Below are 16665 nucleotides of genomic sequence, written 5' to 3' on the forward strand. Positions count from 1 at the left end.
ACAATTCGTGATGATTTCTCAAAATTTTTGCTTTCCCAGAAGCACTAATTGAGAAGGAATGTGTAGGTACTATAGTAGTAGGTCAGGTAACGTATGTCACTTGCTTTTAGAATTGGTATGTGCTATGATTTATCTGACAAGATTAAAATACGAAGCTGTATATTGGAAAGAAATTATGTAAGGCTCTGTGGCTAACGAAATGTTTGCCGAGCTAAAATTTTGCAGCTCGATTTAATGCTGTAGACGATTTCTCGATGCCAGCTGCTACTGCCTATGTATTCATTCCGTACATTAACTACAACAGGAGTGCCCTCTAAAATAAATAAATAAAACTGCAATGGAAATATTTTTAAAATCCGAAATGTTTGTAATGGAAATGCAGTTATAAAGTCTTCAACACTCAATGCTTTCTTGCTGTTAGGTAGCTGTATAAATATAAGAACAATAGCTGTACGATACAAAAGGAATTGCAAATGTACTAAGTAATTTGTAAGTAAAATCTCATTAAAGATTATAAAGTATGTAACAAAATATAAAGACTGCATGTTTCCAATGTACTGCACGCTAGATTTAGTGATTGCCCCCCCGAACACATCAAATATTTGAATTTCAGAAGCCAACCCAATTTTGTAAAATGATTGTATATCTTGTCATATTTATTTTATATTCTTAATGGATTGATATATAATTTATATAACTAATGTTTATATTTATAGCAACAGTTGCAATACTTTTGAATATAATTAATTTATTCTAAGAATAAAATGTCATAGTAATCAACAGAGATTTATACTTGTATCGTAGTAACCTGTTAGTCATCCCTTAATGTTGATAAGACTGCCATACCGTACCTAGAAAGTGTGTAGTTTTGAGCTACAAAGGTGTGAGTGAGTGCGTGTGTGAGAGAGATTCAAATACTTCGGTAGTCAACGTACATGTCTAGGAGTGGATAACTTGACAAAAAGAAGTAATTTTTGTAAGGATTACAGCAAGGGTTGACTCCCGTTAGGGTCAGAGAACAAGCCTGGAATGGACTAAAATAGACCAGAAATCACAAAGTTTTCTTAGATTGTGCACAGGTCCTGAATGAGAATGGCTAGAAAAACATTTGACATGTCCTGCACCAGAATGGGATGGGTAGATTCTGGTTTAATCTGTGACAGTTTGTTTACTTTCCGTTTCAAAAGTACTTTAGTTCATAATACACAAGATATCTCAACAATATCTGGCAAAAAGTGACATTAAAAAGAGTGCAATATAGTTGATTCTAAAGTACTTGAATTTTTACGTAGATAAAAAATGTGGCAGCACAGTTGCTTTAGGGGTCAAAATACACTCACTTTAATAAAAGTTCGGTCGTGTGTTTGCTCACAAGAATTGCTGAAACTTTAAAAAGTGCCTGTATCGGGGCTCCAAATTCAGGGCAGATCCCTTGCCGTAACATACAGCATCTTTTGTATATAAACTGCTGTGGCGGTGCAGTGTCGATCTGACACTGGTGACTTCTCAGTCGAGAAAGTTGTGTGTTGAGGAGTAGTGCCAAACATGGAAGAGGGTACTGAAGGGAGTGAGGTTTGAGGTCCTGCAGTGGTAAAGATACTGAATAAAAGTTGTGTGATAGTAGTATTTTATCAAGGTATGTCTGTGACTGTAGCTTCTAGCTTAGTCATCTTTTTATTAATGATGTGTGCCCTTCAGTCATATTTTTCACTAAAGTGCAACACTTTAGGTGCTGCAACAACCATTTCAAGGATGTCACTGACGTTTTTTGGCCTCCGTATCTCGTCCGATGAGTACCCGCCGAGGGTGACCACGTGGTAGTTCATGGGGAGAGTGGTTTAGACCTGGGGTACGGAGTACTTTTAATATTGTGGAAGACGAATAGTGGTTTGTAAGTAGCCACCAAAGTTCCACTTATGACCCCGTTAAACATCTGCGTAAAACTTGCTTTTAAATTTTCTCGAAAAGCACACATGACACTGTTCCTTTTTCGTATCCCAGAGGACTGGGTAGAGAAGGGGAGGTGGCACTTGCCTGCAGGTCTGGGTGTCCTTATACACGAAAGTATGTATGTTTGATACCAGTATGAAGAAATATGAAACTACTCTCACAGGATACTGACTAGTAGTAAGTGTATCAAACTTCTATGCCAGCCATCGCAAAATTGGGTTTGTCGTCGTCGGGCTGCTCACATCCGACCTACCCCCCCTCCCCCCCCCCCCCCCGGGCAGGTTCATGGCTGCTTTTGTTTACCTTCTGGCAGTAACCTCTTACAAATGTGGTTCCAAGTATTTTAACTGTTTTATGCTGACAGGGAACAAGGTTTCATTAAATCGAGAGCACGATCTTCTACTGGTAACTATTGACTTCATCGACAAGATTAGCCGAGATAGTCAGCATTCCTGTAAAGCTTGCATTCCCGTATTGGGAGTGTATTTGAACACTAAATTAGTGTCGTTGCGGCTGAGGAGGCTAGCGTTCTGGTAAGTTCTTTTGCTTAAGTAACAGTAAGTCAAAGATGTGAAAAGAGGGCAGTTTTGTATATTTCGTTTTTCTTTCTTCCCTCCATCCTTGTTAATGCCGTAATGCTGACTGCGTTGATACGCGATATCGTGTACTTGTCGAGAGAGACTAGCTATTGTGGCGTAGTACGTGCAGCGGGTGATACCAGGCTGGGAGGGGAACCCCTGCGCGAACTTTCCAACCAGGGTGTGGCGCGGGAGTCGTCGCCGGGCGGGTCGATAGCGGACAGCCATGCGCAGCCCGGGACGGCCTTAAAGTGGATGGCGTAGCGCGCGGAAGGGAGCCTACGGTTTGTGTGTGTGTTGCGTACATGAAGGGCAGGCCCGTTCACCGGGTATCAGCAGGCTGCTGAGCTCGTTCAAAACAATCAGAATCTAGAATCTGATGACAGTTTAAAGGCAACCGTAAGCCGCATCGAAGAGTGACGTGCACGAAATCAGCTGAAATTTAACCAAGTTTTTATTGCCTATATAATTTCGTGTATTTTGCAGTTTCGTTTGCAAATAAACTTTATAGTGTACAAACCCTGTCCTTCGATATAGAGAAATCTATACATAAATCAGTAAGTTGCATTAGTGCCACATCCTCACATTCAGGCGTATGTATTAATAGTGTACGCCGTTTTGCAACCAAATATCTTGCAGTTGATGGTCGTTCTACAACTCTATTTTTTTTATTAAGGTTTCTTTTCGTTCCTGAACGGCTGTAGGGATAACCTACATTCGTTGCAAATAAGTTCTTGTACTAGACAGATTCAGCAGAAGTCTACATACCAGTGATAACAGTACAAGAAATAGAGGAAATACAGAATAAGTTATTTGCGTTTTTAAGTTATGATGGAATCTGGTCCATCAGATAAATTGAAAGCAAATGTCGTTCACCTGAGAAACGCAAGCTGAAACGGAAAAAATTGTGGATGTGTGTACTGTAGAAATCTGAAGTTACTGACGAAGTGTGTTAGTGTAAAATCTTTGAATAAAAATCTAAGTTTAAAGGCAGCGGGAGTCTATAAGTAAGATACTTACGTCCTACACCTAACAACTGCGAAATTGAAGTTACTTATGTGGACATTGACTCTATCTACTTAAGGCAATTATGAATACGAGCAGTATCTTTCTGACTGGATGGATCGTAGTAACAAATTTCTAGTTAAAAGCAAATAAAAACTTCTCATTTCTATTTTCAAAATTGTGTTGAATCTCTTCTTCTAGGTATCATTATTTCGGGAACTATGCATAAGAATAGCGTTTTCAACATTCTTTCATAGAATCATTATGAATAAATAGTTTTTTAAAAGAAAAATCGTAAATGTGCGCAGATCTAGTAAACCTGGAATCTACAGTAGACTGAATTAATACCTGCATACTATTGTTTCCATCCTATGTTTGACGGGTTTGTACTTTTTTTTACGTAATGCTATCTGAAGTCTGTAGGAATTAAATTGCTAGCACACAGAAATCCACAGACCTTCAAAGAACGTCAATACGTCCGAAAATTTGCACCTTACAGAGAAGTTTGTGACAGTCGCAGGCATTAGCCAGTACTGGACGACGAATGCTATATTGAGACCATTAATTTCGATTTCGTCCAGCATTAAGGAATTGTCAATGGTACAGGTTATATTTATTAAGGTCCCACAAAAAAGCCGTAAGAGATGTATTTCTGTGGCAAATTTTACACATTGCAACGCTGCGAGAGGGCAAACGTGATGGAAAAAGAGAAAAGTAAGACTCAGGAAGTTCATTTGTTTCATAAAGTACTTCACTAGTGTAGGGGATAACAATACTTCGAAGGCAGGCAGCTTACGACACGTTTATGCCCTGCTTCTTGTGTTTGTTCCTTCGTCACTGGCTGTGACAGTTGCTCTAGCGAAACAATTTCCACAAAAAAAAAAAAGAAAAATGGACTTTGGTTTGAGTTCTGTCGCATGTAAAGGCGTTTTCTTTCATACGCTTGAAGATGTAAATAATCTCTCTTGAAAAGTTCAAAACAGGGATCATATAGCATTCTAAAGGAAGCGTTTCCCATGCCCATCTTGTGAGAATAACTTCGAGCCCCCATCTATTACAAAGTTCTTTACATGTTACATTCATCACTGATTGTCATTAGGGGATTATGTCTGTGACATGTTACCACTGAATAGTGATCACGTAGATGTTTCCTTGCAAATGAATAGCGCGACAGTTTAAAGGAATGGGGCGGCTTGAGGTAAACTCAGTATCATAACGTTGTCGGCACTGGTTCATCACCACCTCGACTACCATCGGCTGTAAGTCGCTAAGACCAATTTATTACTTGCATGTAACCCTTTCTGTACCTTGCAGTGGTCTACACATGATTTGCGTTTAAAATGTCTCGTCCAAAGCATGAGGATTTCCACAAGTTTCACAGCATTCGACCCGCAACGATGGACTGCTCCAAGAGACATTTAGGAAGTGGGGTGTTTAGCATAGCAGAACTTCCATATACAGGTATATTAAAATCAGTTTTGTGGGATACATGGTGCTCCTTAGGCGGCGTAAAGTTTTGTGCTCCCAGTAAATCTACTGCATAAGAGGAACAGGTACAACTCACCCTCTTCCATACCTCAAACACAACTTACGTTCTCTTTGTTGATGGTTTATAGTTAATACACACAGAATACATAGAAAATTTTAAGAATTTTTCTTTTGTTGAAGAGAAGATACTCTTTAGATATCCCGGAAAGTCTTCCAAGAACCTGAGGAACTTCATGACTGAACTAATGGAAATCGATATTGTAGCAATTATTTTTAAAAGCTATCTGCGTCCAGTAAAAGCGGAAATTGGTAAATAATATCAGGATAAATTGCGATAACTGCTTGATGGATTTCAGCATTAAAGCTGATGCCAATAGAAAACTCCCTCTGTCTTTAACAGAACGTAAGACACACATTTTCCACTGGTTGTCGTTTGATGAAAGTTAACACTGAAACATAACACTGGAAGTATTCACCTCCAGTAACATTGCTTTTTACGTAAAGATACTGTATCTTGAGGCACTTCCATTCATTGCCCTCGTTTGATGGAAAACGTAAAAGGTATGCACCTTGAAGCTCAAATGTGCACGGATCTGTGGTGGCGCCATGTGACCATGTTTGTAGATTCCTAAGGTCACCAGAACACAGTCCTTGTGTGTGTGAATTCATCTGGATTTGCACCTTTCTTACTGACAGTTCGTCGGATCGCATTTTGACGTATCGGGCATTGTCTTAAATAAAAAAATTAATCCAAGCAATGCGACTGCAAGACAGAGACAATGTTTCTGTGTTTAACATAGGCTTCAGTGTTTTTGAAATTACACCCCCATCTTAAAATGCAGATTTCTTAACAATACGATTTAGTTGAAGTATCACAATGTTTAGTTCGTGAATAACACACACAATCAATAAACATTTGCTAAGAATATGAAAACGTCAGATTTTATTTTAGAGTTCAGCATACAACAATATAAAAAGATGCAAAGCGACAATGCTGCAAAAACTTAAGTGCACAACAGTGTGTACTTTATCGAGAACTCGAAGGAAAGATTACGAAAGGTAAGTGGTACGAGACAGACGCTTGGAAGTGGAAATGACAGTTTGCTGCACAACCTCCGCTTCACCGAAACAAACTTACATGTCAGAAAATTGGACAAGACAAAAAGTGAATTACTGGCCATGTATCTACAGTCGTGTTCACAATAAACACACAAAATGAATAACGTGCATGAACTGCAATTATTTTTTCAAGCCTACTTGTCACATAAAATCAGTAAAATTGTAGACAGGCCGTGCTATCATTTCAATACAGCTTTGGGCGTTAAGGTGCTGTGAGTAGAGGGCAATAAAACGAGAAATCGCAAGTGAAAGCTCGACAAAATCAACAGCTCTCAATAAATGGCTACTGAAAGGTACTATGCGTGGCAAATGGATTATTAAGAATAAATTTTGTAGGAAAGAATGATGACTGAAGTAAAACCTACCCCTTTACTTGGGGATGTGAGGTGTTCACTGCACCACAGGTGTGACAGTTTACTGAAGCATGTTGGTCACTCTGTTCAGCACCTTTTTACCTTTGTTCAAAGGGATGCACATTGTTGCGAAACTATTGTTCGTGTTTTTAAAAGTACGCAACACTGTACACAGCACGTTTTAAACGCTGGGGTGCTGATAACTCCCCACCTACCTAGCGGTGCGACTTTCTGTATTGAGCAGTGTACATCAGAAGGAGCAAAAACGTCTTAGAAGGCTGTTGGAGGAAGTTTTTAAAGAAGATGAAGACCGTGAGATTCCAGAGTTTGAAGATTCTGATGACAATAAAGAACAGTGCGAAGAAAGCGATCATGCAACTGCAAGTGATCAATCTGGTGACGATGCTAGTGAAGATACGGCTTCCTCCTTTCCAACTACGCCGGAGAAGTTTATGCTTGGTAAAGACAATGTAACTAAATGGATGACTACACCTAAGCCTAATAATATCAGATCAAGGAAGGAAAATATAGTAACTCAGCTTCCTGGTACCAAACTAATTGCTAAAGACTGCTGTAGAATGCTTTCATGTTCCCATAAATGAGGAAATAATTTGCTCAATAGTAGAGTGCACCAACCTTTATATTGATCGTATTGAGGCCTTCTACAAGAACAAAAATAGATGCCGGAAAACAGATGTAATAGAAATACGATCTTTCATTGGACTACTTATAATTGCTGGTTCTTGCAGAGCAACTAAAATGAATTTACAAGATCTTTTTTCTTCACAGGGACTAGGAGTAGAAATATTTCACACTGCTAGGTCATTGGACAGATTTTTGTTGCTTATGAGGTGTTTGAGATTTGATAATTTCATGAGCACAACGTAAGGAACTGGATAAAATGGCTGCAATACAGGAAGTAATGACGTTGTTCAACGAAACTGCAGAAATGCATACAGCCTTGGAATATGCCACACTTGATGAACAGCTGGTTCTCTTCAGAGGTAAATGCCCCTTTTTGGTGTATATTCCTAGCAAACCTGCTAAATACGGAATAAAAACACAGACATTACCTGATACAAGGACATGGTATACATCTCAAATGGGAGTGTATGCGGGAAAACAGCCTGAAGGGCCTCTCCAAGTTTCTGATTCAGGTAAAGACTTCGTTTTGTGACTTACTGATGGGTTTCAAGGAACTGGACGAAAAATAACAGATAACTGGTACTCTAGTATCTTGCTTAATGAAGAATTACTGAAAAAGCGGCTAACACTTGTTGGCACGATGAGAAAAAATCGGCCTCAGCTTCGTGCGGTATTGACTGTCATAAAAGGGAAAGAAACATTGCAGGCCGGAGTGGCCATGCGGTTCTAGGCGCTACAGTCTGGAACCGAGCGACCGCTACGGTCGCAGGTTCGAATCCTGCCTCGGGCATGGATGTGTGTGATGTCCTTAGGTTAGTTAGGTTTCATTAGTTCTAAGTTGTAGGCGACTGATGACCTCAGAAGTTAGTAATAAAGGCACGTAAGGAAGATACACAGTTTGTCCAAGAAATGCTGACAAAAAAACCAAGTTCTTCTGCTGCAAGTGTAACCAATTTATGTGTCTAAATCATATGAAAAACATCTGCTGTAAATGTATCAATTGAGAATCTTCTTCCAGTGATGATGAAAGTGTTCAGTGTTGAAATGTGATTTTTCTCTAGACTTCTGACATGAATGATTGCTTTAAGTTATTTAAATATGTCTGTTGCTTTGTCTGTTAACATCTCCCTATAATTTTAAAACGGTTAAAGCTTTCCTTATTTTTCACACATGTTACTGATTTATCAGTTACGGATAATTATTCGAGTACCTTAGTGATTAAAATTCTATTTAAATGAATTAATAAAAGACTAAATGCAATGTTTATTGTATAAAAAACAATTTAAGAAAAAAATCGAAACCTCAGTATCAAATTTATGTAGGGTGCTGTGAACACCCCACGTCCCTAGTTATGTTATGAATGCGCACTTCCCCACAACTGTGAAGTATCATTTATCTAAAAATTCTTTTTCTCCTTTGTTCCATTGTTCTTGATAAAGGCGCAAATAAGCTCAGCAGCGTTGAGTACGCAGTGCGCCACAGTAACCACAGAAGATTAATTTCCTTGTCCACAGAGCGCAACACACATTTGAAAAGTTGTTTTTCGGACCCGAACTGTAGTGGTGCGAGTTCCAGCAATCCTGCTTTAGTGAATTGAACGTATTACGTGGAAGCCCTACGTTACTTATGGTTCAAATGCCTCTGAGCACTATGGGACTTAACTACTGTGGTCATCAGTCCCCTAGAACTTGTTGTTGTTGTTGTTGTTGTCTTCAGTCCTGAGACTGGTTTGATGCAGCTCTCCATGCTACTCTATCCTGTGCAAGCTTCTTCTTCTCCCAGTACCTACTGCAACCTACATCCTTCTGAATCTGCTTAGTATATTCATCTCTTGGTCTCCCCCTGCGATTTTTACCCTCCACGCTGCCTTCCAATACTAAATTGGTGATCCCTTGATGCCTCAGAACATGTCCTACCAACCGATCCCTTCTTCTGGTCAAGTTGTGCCACAAACTTCTCTTCTCCCCAATCCTATTCAATACTTCCTCATTAGTTATGTGATCTACCCATCTAATCTTCAGCATTCTTCTGTAGCACCACATTTCAAAAGCTTCTATTCTCTTCTTGTCCAAACTATTTACTGTCCATGTTTCACTTCCATACATGGCTACACTCCATACAAATACTTTCAGAAATGACTTCCTGACACTTAAATCTATACTCGATGTTAACAAATTTCTCTTCTTCAGAAACGCTTTCCTTGCCATTGCCAGTCTACATTTTATATCCTCTCTACTTCGACCATCATCAGTTATTTTGCTCCCCAAATAGCAAAACTCCTTTACTACTTTAAGTGTCTCATTTCCTAATCTAATTCCCTCAGCATCACCCGACTTAATTCGACTACATTCCATTATCCTCGTTTTGCTTTTGTTGATGTTCATCTTATATCCTCCTTTCAAGACACTGTCCATTCCGTTCAACTGCTCTTCCAAGTCCTTTGCTGTCTCTGACAGAATTACAATGTCATCGGCGAACCTCAAAGTTTTTATTTCTTCTCCATGGATTTTAATACCTACTCCAAATTTTTCTTTTGTTTCCTTTACTGCTTGCTCAATATACAGATTGAATAACATTGGGGAGAGGCTACAACCCTGTCTCACTCCCTTCCCAACCGCTGCTTCCCTCTCATGCCCCTCGACTCTTATAACTGCCATCTGGTTTCTGTACAAATTGTAAATAGCCTTTCGCTCCCTGTATTTTACCCCTGCCACCTTCAGAATTTGAAAGAGAGTATTCCAGTCAACATTGTCAAAAGCTTTCTCTAAGTCTACAAATGCTAGAAACGTAGGTTTGCCTTTCCTTAATCTTTCTTCTAAGATAAGTCGTAAGGTCAGTATTGCCTCACGTGTTCCAGTATTTCTACGGAATCCAAACTGATCTTCCCCGAGGTCGGCTTCTACTAGTTTTTCCATTCGTCTGTAAAGAATTCGTGTTAGTATTTTGCAGCTGTGGATTATTAAACTGATTGTTCGGTAATTTTCACATCTGTCAACACCTGCTTTCTTTGGGATTGGAATTATTACATTCTTCTTGAAATCTGAGGGTATTTCGCCTGTTTCATACATCTTGCTCACCAGATGGTAGAGTTTTGTCAGGACTGGCTCTCCCAAGGCCGTCAGTAGCTCCAATGGAATGTTACCTACTCCGGGGGCCTTGTTTCGACTCAGGTCTTTCAGTGCTCTGTCAAACTCTTCACGCAGTATCGTATCTCCCATTTCATCTTCATCTACATCCTCTTCCATTTCCATAATATTGTCCTCAAGTACATCGCCCTTGTATAGACCCTCTATATACTCCTTCCACCTTTCTGCTGTCCCTTCTTTGCTTAGAACTGGGTTTCCATCTGAGCTCTTGATGTTCATACAAGTGGTTCTCTTATCTCCAAAGGTCTCTTTAATTTTCCTGTAGGCAGCATCTATCTTACCCCTAGTGAGATAAGCCTCTACATCCTTACATTTGTCCTCTAGCCATCCCTGCTTAGCCATTTTGCACTTCCTGTCGATCTCATTTTTGAGACGTTTGTATTCCTTTTTGCCTGCTTCATTTACTGCATTTTTATATTTTCTCCTTTCATCAATTAAATTCAATATTTCTTCTGTTACCCAAGGATTTCTACTAGCCCTCGTCTTTTTACCTACTTGATCCTCTGCTGCCTTCACTATTTCATCCCTCAAAGCTACCCATTCTTCTTCTACTGTATTTCTTTCCCCCATTCCTGTCAATTGTTCCCTTATGCTCTCCCTGAAACTCTGTACAACCTCTGGTTCTTTCAGTTTATCCAGGTCCCATCTCCTTAAATTCCCACCTTTTTGCAGTTTCTTCAGTTTTAATCTACAGGTCATAACCAGTAGATTGTGGTCAGAGTCCACATCTGCCCCAGGAAATGTCTTACAATTTAAAACCTGGTTCCTAAATCTCTGTCTTACCATTATATAATCTATCTGATACCTTTTAGTATCTCCAGGGTTCTTCCATGTATACAACCTTCTATCATGATTCTTAAACCAAGTGTTAGCTATGATTAAGTTGTGCTCTGTGCAAAATTCTACGAGGCGGCTTCCTCTTTCATTTCTTAGCCCCAATCCATATTCACCTACTACGTTTCCTTCTCTCCCTTTTCGTACACTCGAATTCCAGTCACCCATGACTATTAAATTTTCGTCTTCCTTCACTATCTGAATAATTTCTTTTATTTCATCATACATTTCTTCAATTTCTTCGTCATCTGCAGAGCTAGTTGGCATATAAACTTGTACTACTGTAGTAGGTGTGGGCTTCGTATCTATCTTGGCCACAATAATGCGTTCACTATGCTGTTTGTAGTAGCTTACCCGCATTCCTATTTTCCTATTCATTATTAAACCTACTCCTGCATTACCCCTATTTGACTTTCTGTTTATAACCCTGTAGTCACCTGACCAGAAGTCTTGTTCCTCCTGCCACCGAACTTCACTAATTCCCACTATATCTAACTTTAACGTATCCATTTCCCTTTTTAAATTTTCTAACCTACCTGCCCGATTAAGGGATCTGACATTCCACGCTCCGATCCGTAGAACGCCAGTTTTCTTTCTCCTGATAACGACATCCTCTTGAGTAGTCCCCGCCCGGAGATCCGAATGGGGGACTATTTTACCTCCGGAATATTTTACCCAAGAAGACGCCATCATCATTTAATCATACAGTAAAGCTGCATGCCCTCGGGAAAAATTACGGCCGTAGTTTCCCCTTGCTTTCAGCCGTTCGCAGTACCAGCACAGCAAGGCCGTTTTGGTTATTGTTACAAGGCCAGATCAGTCAATCATCCAGACTGTTGCCCCTGCAACTACTGAAAAGGCTGCTGCCCCTCTTCAGGAACCACACGTTTGTCTGGCCTCTCAACAGATACCCCTCCGTTGTGGTTGTACCTACGGTACGGCTATCTGTATCGCTGAGGCACATAAGCCTCCCCACCAACGGCAAGGTCCATGGTTCATGGGGGGGGGGGGGGGCCCTAGAACTTAGAACTACTTAAACCTAACTAACCTAAGGACATCACACACATCCATGCCCGAGGCAGGATTCGAACCTGCGACCGTAGCGGTCCCGCGGTTCCGGACTGAGCGCCTTAACCGCGACACCACCGCGGCCGGCTACGTTACTTATTTCCATCCATCCAATAGCAGAATCGTTCCTCCATTTCACAGTTCGATTTCGCGATTCTGGACTTACCGTATGAAGCCTGATTTATAACATTGGTAGACCTGTTTGGTAATTTTTAGAGAACGCTACTAATCACTCTTTGTAGTGTCTGGCATTCACCTCAGAATGGTGATCGACTGCTCCTACTTGCCCAATAAGAGATACGCCAGAATTTTCGTTGTCAATGTGGTACATTATAATCCTGTATCCAGACCTGGACGGTGTCTGGATTTCTCCTTTCCATCCACTCCACTCTTAAGTGCTTCCTCTGTGGTAAACCATGTTCTGATGCATAATGTCATTTTTTGTTCCTGCCTTCCAAGCTTTCTGGGATGATTTGCATCACACCAACTCTCACGAGTGTAATAGATAGTCAATCCAGTGTTTCGCAACTGTCTTTATTTCCAGCAACAACTCTTCTCTTCTTCGGTGCTACTCGGTTATTTTCCACCAGCACAGGTTTTTGTTGATGTTTTTTGTATCTAAGGTCAATTTCCGAATAGCACACAAAACGATTGTTTCACTCATATCAGTTTTTAATCCTTCCAATACAGGTGCTACTGTTGGAAACTGCTTTTCGGCATAGATGTCGCAGATTTTCCTTCTTATAAATTCCCGTGTAAACTCGTCCAGTGCAAATTTCGGTTGCCTTTTATTTATTTATTTTTTAATGATGCCAGACATGAAGTTCCTCTATGTTCTTACGAAATTCGCTTAACTATACTTTCACTAATACCGAGATATTAAAAAGTTCTCTTTACTGGCTGTGATACGGAACTGCAAGCGGCCTGTTCTTCTTCGGCCTCGAATAAGCACGTGCGCTGATCACCACGGACTTTTCACAACTCCGTGAATATTGCACAGTTCCACACAACTACAATGGAAGTAATTAAATCACGAAGACTGTCCCACGCAAGTACACAATAACGTACGGCGACACAACGTCCCGATGTCGCTGCTGCCGCTACGAACAATGAATGGAAACACTGTTCGGAGGCCCAGCAACATAGCATAAGCGGCGTGTGACGACCTGATATTAACGCTCTACTTACAAGGGAACCTCCCCATCGCACCCCCCTCAGATTTATTTGTAAGTTGGCACAGTGAATAGGCCTTGAAAAACTGAACACAGATCAATCGAGAAAACAGGAAGAACTTGGGTGGAACTATGAAAAAAATAAGCAAAATATACAAACTGAGTAGTGCAACATAGGGAACATCAAGAAACGTGTGAGCTCAGGAGCGTTGTGGTCCCGTGGTTAGCGTGAGCAGCTACGAAACGAGAGGTCCTTGGTTCAAGTCGTCCATCGAGTGAAAAGTTTACTTTTTTTATTTTGGCAAAGTTATGATCTGTCCGTTCGTTCATTGACGTCTCTGTTCACTGTAATAAGTTTAGTGTCTGTGTTTTGCGACCGCACCGCAAAACCGTGCGATTAGTAGACGAAAGGACGTGCCTCTCCAATGGGAACCGTAAACATTTGATCGCAAGGTCATAGGTCAACTGATTCCTCCACACGTCTGATATATTTTATACGACACTGGTGACGGCATGTGCGTCACATGAGAGGAATATGTTGTCGACCCACCTGACTTGTACACTTGGCGAATGCGTGAAAAGATTCTTCTACTTTGCCCGATTTAGGTTTTCTTGTGGATGTGATAGTCACTCCCAAAAAAGTGATGAAAACATAAGAGTTTGTCAGATAATAATTGTCTGAAAATAAAAAATTAAACTTTTCACTCGAGGGAAGACTTGAACCAAGGACCTCTCCTTCCGCAGCTGCTCATGCTAACCATGGGACCACGGCGCTCCCGAGCTCACATTATCCTTGATGTTGCCTATCTTGCCATGGACTACTCAGTTTGTATATTTTGCTTATTTTTTTCATAGTTCCACACCACTTCTTCCTGTTTCCTCGATTGATCTGTGTTCAGTTTTTCAAGGCCTATCCACTGTGCCAACTTATAACTAAATCTGAGGGGGGTGCGATGGGGAGGTTCCCTTGTTAGATTGAGATGCATAAAAACAAGAGAGCTATGCTTTACGTATTTCGTCTTGTTCATACAGTGACGGAAAAAAGTAAAATCCCAAGAAGAAGTCGTGCGACATAAACAAAAGCTGGTATGCGTGTTTCTACATATGAAATATGATTTCTGTTCAAATGTCGCACTAGTCACTTAAGAGTGGCACTATGAGGATGCAAATCAGGTTTGCTTTAAATACGTGCTGTAGCATTTGTTTTCTGGTGAAAGCTGATTCTGCCTCGGTGTCAGAGATGGCCGTGTGTTGGTTAGTGTAAGTCCAGTTGAGGGCCTGCAGCCATCTTGTCTACGTGTCGGACACATTCGACGTACACCTCGACCTGTGGTCCGGGGAGCTGTTTCGTGTGACAGCAGCAACACACTCGTGGTTATCCCATGCACCCGGGCTGCAAAATAGTAGATCAGTCTGGTGATTCGACCTGTTGTGCTGCCATTCGAGAACAGCATCCCACCGAGCGAGATGGCGCAGTAGTTGGCACACTGGACTCGCATTCGGGAGGACGACGGTTCAAACCCGCGTCCGGCCATTCTTATTTAGGATATCCGTGATTTTCCTAAATCGCTTCAGGCAAATGCCAGGATGGTTTCTTTGATAGGGCACGGCCGATTTCCGTCCCTCGTCCGATGGGACCGATGAGCTCGCTGTTTGGTCCCCTTCTCCAACCAACCAACAGCTTTCCAGCGTGCGTTTTCCAACAGGATGATGCTCGACCACGTAACCGTTGTTGTAAACCAGCATGCTCTACTGAGTGTCGACAAGTTGCCTTGGCCTGCTGGAGCACCAGACCACCCACTAATCGAACACATGCGGCACTTCAACGCACGACAACTGCAGTGTCATCCACAGACGGCACTGACCGTCCTCGTATTGACCGACCAAGTGCAACAGATATGGAACTCCACCCAACAAACTGACATCCCCTGGGCAACACAATGCATTCAACATCAAATGGTTCAAATGGCTCTGAGCACTATGGGACTTAACATCTGAGCTCATCAGTCCCCTAGAACTTAGAACTACTTAAACCTAACTAACCTAAGGACATCACACACATCCATGCCTGAGGCAGGATTCGAACCTGTGACCGTAGCAGTCGCGCGGTTCCGGACTCAAGCGCCTAGAACCGCTTGGCCACCACGGCCGGCCATTCAACATCCTGGCTGTTAACACCGTTTCTTAATGTTACACCAGTTCACATTTGCAATGGCTTATCTCGCGCTTATATTAACCTGTGGTCTTGCAGTATTAATCACTGAAATATGTTACCTAGACAAATTTATTCCCGAAATTTCATTACTCTACATTAATTATTTTGTGGAAATTTTCATTCAGTCAGTGTGTCACCAGTGGGTGAACTGCAGCAATCTACATCCGCAGTTGTTATGACTATTCAGAAAGCAAGAAAAAAACCGTCTTTAAGTACAGAATGGTGGTATCTTTAAATTGTGCGAAGGAAATTGTTAACATAATTGCTTGTGAGATTCATCAAAGTTGACACTCGCCAAAAGAAATGCTCGAAAATGCACTTTCTCTTAAATATCACCCCCGTTATTAAACCAGAAAATTATGTACATAAAATAAATAAAAGCAGATATTTCCACGATTTCGACAAGGTACAACACGGCGATGCAACCAGCTCGAAGTCGTTATGAAGTGGACAGCAGTCCACATTCGAAACCACGGAGCTCTCCTGGCCGTTACTGCTGCTCTGTTGATGGCAAAGTACTTCCAGCACCCTCCTACAGGGTGTTACAAAAAGGTACGGCCAAACTTTCAGGAGACATTCCTCACACACAAATAAAGAAAAGATGTTATGTGGACATGTGTCCGGAAACGCTTAATTTCCAGGTTAGAGCTCATTTTAGTTTGTTCTTCCAGCTACACTCAATGGAGCACGTTATCATGATTTCATACGGGATACTCTACCCGTGCTGCTAGAACATGTGCCTTTACAAGTACGACACAACACGTGGTTCATGCACGATGGAGCTCCTGCACATTTCAGACGAAGTGTTCATACGCTTCTCAACAACAGATTCGGTGACCGATGTATTGGTAGAGCCGGATCAATTCCATGGCCTCCACGCTCTAATCCATTCAACTTGTATTATGTCATCGCATCGATGTTTTCTTACCTCTCGGTATCTATCACAATACGTCCAGCCATCGAATCACTCACTATATATGCCGATGTCCTGCCCGTCTACGTTTCACTTTCATTCGAGACATAGTTACATCTTCCACTCTAATCTGATACCTGACCTTTGCTTTTGTTTTTCTGTCTCTCCTATAGTGACGA

The sequence above is a fragment of the Schistocerca cancellata genome, chromosome 8 (genome assembly GCF_023864275.1).
Source record: "Schistocerca cancellata isolate TAMUIC-IGC-003103 chromosome 8, iqSchCanc2.1, whole genome shotgun sequence".
Classification (NCBI taxonomy): domain Eukaryota; kingdom Metazoa; phylum Arthropoda; class Insecta; order Orthoptera; family Acrididae; genus Schistocerca; species Schistocerca cancellata.